Source organism: Mandrillus leucophaeus, unplaced genomic scaffold, assembly GCF_000951045.1.
Source record: "Mandrillus leucophaeus isolate KB7577 unplaced genomic scaffold, Mleu.le_1.0 Scaffold465, whole genome shotgun sequence".
NCBI classification, from domain to species: Eukaryota; Metazoa; Chordata; class Mammalia; order Primates; family Cercopithecidae; genus Mandrillus; species Mandrillus leucophaeus.
Genome location: NW_012104976.1, coordinates 1367634 through 1373483, shown reverse-complemented (window position 1 = coordinate 1373483; position 5850 = coordinate 1367634). Strand labels below are relative to the sequence as shown.

The 5850-nt window shown below is 40.1% G+C and overlaps 1 pseudogene; it reads left to right on the top strand.

The window, feature by feature from the left end:
• Positions 1-306: 306 nt before the first annotated feature.
• Positions 307-796, top strand: LOC105550116 (annotated as a pseudogene).
• The last annotated feature ends 5054 nt before the right edge of the window (positions 797-5850 follow it).

Genomic DNA, 5850 nt, shown 5'->3' with positions numbered 1-5850 from the left:
CACGGTGAAACCCCATCTCTATTAAAAAAATCACAAAATTAGCGGGGCGTGGTGGCGGGCACCTGCAGTCCCAGCTACACGGGAGGCAGAGGCAGGAGAATGGCGTGAACCCGGGACGTGGAGCTTGCAGTGAGTCCAGGACTTGGAGCTTGCAGTGAACCCGGGACGTGATGGCAGAGATGCGCCACTGCACTCCAGCCTGGGAGACAGAGCGAGACTCCATCTCAAAAAAAATAAATAAATAAAAATAAAAAAAACATCCACATAGAGTCTATAGGAGTTGGAGACCCTGCAGGACTATGTGTCATGGCAGCTGGGCTATTAAGTTGGAGCACTCCCGGTCTTTTGGAGGCAGGGGCGACGCAAAGGCTCCTGGCCACCCATGTCCGTTGGGAATCCAGCTTCTCCAGGACTGTGGTCGCCCATCTGCTGTGGCGTGAAAGCAGCCCCCTGAACTTACCATACACTGGCAGGAGGACCCAGATCTCGAGGACTAAAACTTCTATGAGAAGAACCCAGACTCCCATTGTTACGACAAGGACCCCGTTTTGGACATCTGGAACATGCGAGTTGTCTTCTTCTTTGGCGTCTCCATTGTTCTGGTCCTTGGCAGCACCTTTGTGGTCTATCTGCCTGATTACAGGATGCCAGAGTGGGCCCATGATGGAGCTGAGATGCTTGTGAAATACCAAGAGGCCAATGGCCTTCCCATCATGGAATGTAACTGCTTCCACCCCAGCAAGATCCAGCTGCCAGCGGATGAGAACTGACCAGTTGCTGAGTGGAGCTCAAGAAGTATCACCTTCCCCACCCCTTGCCTGCCATTCTGACCTAATTAAAGGGGCTGAAAGTCTGAAAAAAAAAATCCATAGGAGTCAACGCATACCAATCTGATGTTTTTGAAACTTTGTACTTTGTTGTGTCTGTTTGCTTTTGGGATTGATTTTAGAATGACTGTCCTACTGTATCTTGTTCTTCCTTCTCCACTGATTCCATTTTAATTTCATTTTCAATTTCCTTTTATAACATGTTCATAATTTATGTGACACACTGTGTCCCCTTGATTCTAGACTAGGGTCACCTGAAAACCACTAACCTATAACTGCAAAAAACAACGTGCATATACTTAACATTACTGAACTGTACATTTAAAAATGGCTAAGATGGTCAATTTTACATGTTTCTTTTTTTAAACAATTCAAAATTTTACATATATATATATATATGCCTTCTCTAGGGATGATACTTTTAAGGTTTTTTATATAAGGTGCAGAACACCTGAGCTTTACAGCAGAGCCACAATATTTTTGGAATGAGAGTGGGAGGGAGTAGTTATTGACTGCATAATTTCACACAATTACCTCACTTAAACCCAAGGACATGCACAATAATTACAATACATCACCTTCTGTCCATCATCTGATCGATTGCAACACTCTAGTCTGTCAAGAAAGCCACTTAACCTAAATAACAAGTCAAAGAGCGAAACCTTCAATTTGAAATCATTTGGGAATTTTGAGTACATTTGGTGTCTAAGGAGGGAAAGATAGGTGGGGATAATTTTTCCTAAACAAGTGTTTAGGTTTCTCATGTAGACCAACAGAAGTAACACATAAGATGGGGACAAATGGACTACAGGTAACTCCCAAAGATGCTCAAAGTGAGCAGAGGACAGAGATGGTTTCATGTCTAACGTTGCTGCTGTGGCATCATCGGACATCGCGGCGACATCATCAGACATTTAATGTAGTAAGCATTTCTCCTTTGTAATATATGCAGAGCTCATCAAGATCCTGGTGACACCAGTCCCTTCTGGATAAGAATTTCCACGGGTCTAATCAGTGGTGAACACGCAGGGCAGTCCCTCCAGCCTGACATTCCCTCACGTAAGCCTACTTTAATTGTGGCCAATTCTTATCTGAGTCAGCTCTTCACCCACAGAAGAGAGAAACTCTGAACAGGTTTCACACATGCTGGCCTAGGGCTGTTTCAACTGACATCTTCCATAATTGAGGCAGCTATCTTTTCTCCTCCAGGTAATGTTTCCATATTCTACCAGGGAAAGAATGATAAGCTAGATATGAATGAAAGGCATTATTTGGAAGTGGGGGGTGCCCTCCTAACTCATGGGCAGAATCACTTCTTTATTGACAGCATTTTCTGGAATCCCACTACAGATGATTAAAATTAAAAAGAAAGAAGAAAAACCCTAGGCAATAGATCAGCTTTTTTGTAGAAGGTATAAAATGGATCCTGATAAAAGTGGAACCTGTCAAAAGTCATAAGGCATAATTTCATTAAATTTTAACTTTGTTAAAATTAAAAATGCATTACTCTTACTTTTAAAGATCTACCAAATAGAATGATGTTACACTCCTTTTTTTATTGAGACAGGGTCTCAGTCTTTCACCCAGGCTGGAGTACAATGGTGCAATCATGGATGGCTGCAGCCTTGACCCCCCAGGCTCAAGGGATCCTCCCACCTCTGCCTCCTGAGTAGCTGGGACCACAGGTGCAAGTCACCACACCTGGCTAATTTTCATGTTTTTAGTAGACACAGGGTTTTGCCATGTTGCCCAGGCTGATCTCAAACTCCTGGGCTCAAGCAATCCACCTGCCTCGGCCTCTGAAAGTGCTGGGACTACAAGGTGAGCCACCGCACCTGGCCTCCCTCTTTAAGTCATTACTCTCCCTTCTTCATGATCTCACTTTAAATGAGAAGACATGGCAAAATGCAAATACTTGAATCCTGGTCAACTACATTGCTTACCAATTCAATTTTCACCCTCAATTTTCTCACCAACTGTAATCTATTTAAACTGAGGAGTAAATGCAAAAGTTTTTCTCCCTTTTAGCTTTTATTGGGGGGAGGGAGAATCAAGGAAGAACCATGATTAAAGAGATGTTTTAGGTAGAGTATAAATGCTTTGTAGCTCCTGTGTATGAGATATAACTGAGGAGAGTACCAAACATCCTGCCCTTCCTTCAAAAACACCTTGCTACTGTTTTCATGGAGAAAAAAAACATACTTTTAAGGTAAGACGTGTATTTATGAGGCAGAAGTAGAGAGAATGATAATTTGAACATAATTAGAGTTTATAAAAAAAATTCATGGTTTTTCTAGTTTTTGATCAAGGCTAGAATCTGGAGAATTTTGATTATGTTACGGGACTTACAGCTTTAAATTCTCCACCAAATAAGGGGATTCTGAAAGAAAACACACTTGTATACAGAGAAGAGAAGAAGGCAAGGTGCAGAGAGACAGCTGGATGGACACTGATGACTTACTACACCTTCCTCTTGGTCCCAGGTCCCAGGGCCAGCTGCAGCGTTACTTGAATCCTTCACTCTCTTATACTAGAATTTCAATGATTCCAGGGTAAGTCAGAGAATTAAATTACTAATATGACTTAAGGAGAATCTGAAACACACAGGAATCACTATTATAATAAATATTTGTAACTTTACAAAGGATCAGACCAATGGTGCTGAAGCCCAAATACCATTAACACGATTCCACATGTGGAATTACAAAGGAGCTGAATGACTTAAGACAGCTGTTTGACCTCTTCATTCCTCCCCAGTCATTTGGGTGGGACTTATAAGTATCTGGCCTTCTGTTCTGCTGATTTTCAGCTTGGTTTCCAGTTTTTATACTTAAAAATATGGTGCTTGGGTTCTTAGCACGACCTTGGAGCCATCAATTATCTAAAATTTCTACTTTTTAATGCTGAGATCACTTAAACCGCAATGTTAAGTACACTGGTCCTGCAACTCAATTTAATTCAGTCAACATTTATGAAATACCTAGCAGAGATCAACTTCAAGGAAATTAAGGGAGGGAAAATACTAATATAACATGGCAAATACTATAAAGCAAGGAAACAAAGGGCTATGAGGACACAAAGCGGGGACTAATTGCTGTGTAGGAGCAAGAAAATGGAGGAACTCTATGGAATAGAAGGCAATAAATAGTATCTTACTAAGTGCCTACCAAGTGCCAGATATTGTGATCATGTATGCCTTAAATACATTATTTTATTTTATTCTCACAATGAACTCGGTGGGTATCATTATCTCCATTTTACAGATGGTAAAACTGAGGTTTGAGGGTGCCCAAGGGAGAGAATACAGTCATGGGTTTTTAGTTTCTGTTTCTGATTGGGTCAGTAAAGCCCCTTCTTCAGCCCTCTTTTCTGCTTATCACTAGAGACAGAAACCAAAAACCATGTCTTCAAGCTGCTGAAAGCCTAAAACAAAACAAAACAGAACAACAACAACAACAACAACAACAACAAATTAAGGCAGGTTGGACAAGCTTGGTAATTAAGGTATTTGGCTTATGTTCCTATTCATATGTGGTAGAGCTATAATTCCAACTTAAGTGTATTTAATTCCAGTGCCTAGGCTCTTACCCACCATGTTATTATGCTCTCATCTGAGGTGGATCACAGAAGACAGAAACAATTCTAATGATTAACTGGAATCTTTTTGGCCCCAAATCCAGAGGGAGCAGAGGAAGTAAAAACACAGATGTGGGAAAGTGCAAGAACTGTCTGAGAAAGAATCAGTGACCCAGTTTAGTTCGACTGAAGGAAGCTCATACACAGGGTGAACAAAGCTTAAGCCCTAAATGTCAAAATGAAGACCATGAACTTTAATCTTGGGCACTTTAGGATCCCCCTCCCTGCCTGATTTTCCTTTAATGATCAGGTTAGCACCATGATAGAAGAGCTGCTTCAGGAAAATGATGGCTCTTGTAGCTAACATGTGTGAGATATAATTGAGGGGAGCAGAAAGATAAGAAGCAGAAGGGTTTGATACAGAACCCCAAACTGAAAAAGAAAACATTATGGCCCTTTAGTCAAGTTAATTTATCCCAGCTTTAGTACTTTCTATATGTATTATTGTTTAATGTATTATTTTTCCACTTATAAATCCCCATGATTACATGCAAAAACAATTTTTTGTCAGCAAATTTTCTAAATGAGTGGGTCTCAAGAATATAGACCAGAAAATTCCATTTAAAAATCAAGAAAATCTGAGTTCCAATTCAGTTTTTCATTTACTTTAGACTACATTGTGTTAGGACATTCACAGAGCCAAAGACAAGAAGGTTAGTACCTCAGTTCTGGAGTATCCAAGTCCATGATGAAGGAAAAGAAGTCAGGACATGGTTTTATAGTCACTTTGTAAGAAAGAAGGTCAGCTGCTTCCAAAACGCCCATGACAGACACTTTAATAAGAAGGGGTTTACTGCTAAACTAACACTCCACACCTGCCCTGAGGGGCTATGTTTAGTGCTATTTTACCATTATCTGCATTTCATGTGCTTCTGCCACAAGCATTTATTTTGTTAAACAAACTATAATATATGACCTGCCTGAAGAGAAAATATTTATTCAGATCAGAAAAGGACTTTTAATACCTCAGAGAGGTTTTCATGAAACTCTCATGGGGGGGAGGGAAGAAGAAGAAGAAATAAAACATACCTTATATGCACTGCATTTCATTATCTATTCAACCACAGATAATACTTAACTGTGCAACAGCAGTGCTAAATCATGTTAAATTATTCTTGATCTACCACATTTTAAAGATAGGCTGAAACTTATCTCAAACAACCCTCCTAATTATATATTTTATCTGACATGATAAAGTATTTCATTACAGGTTTTATTTTCTTAACATTTAAACAACTGTGTATAGCATTCAATAACATCTGAAAAGCTGTAAATGTATGTTTCTTTCTCTCTCTGTCTCTCTCTTCACACACACACATACACACCCTTTACTCCTGTCAATTTCCCTAACAAGAAATCCCTTCCTTTACTCCATTATCGTAATTTG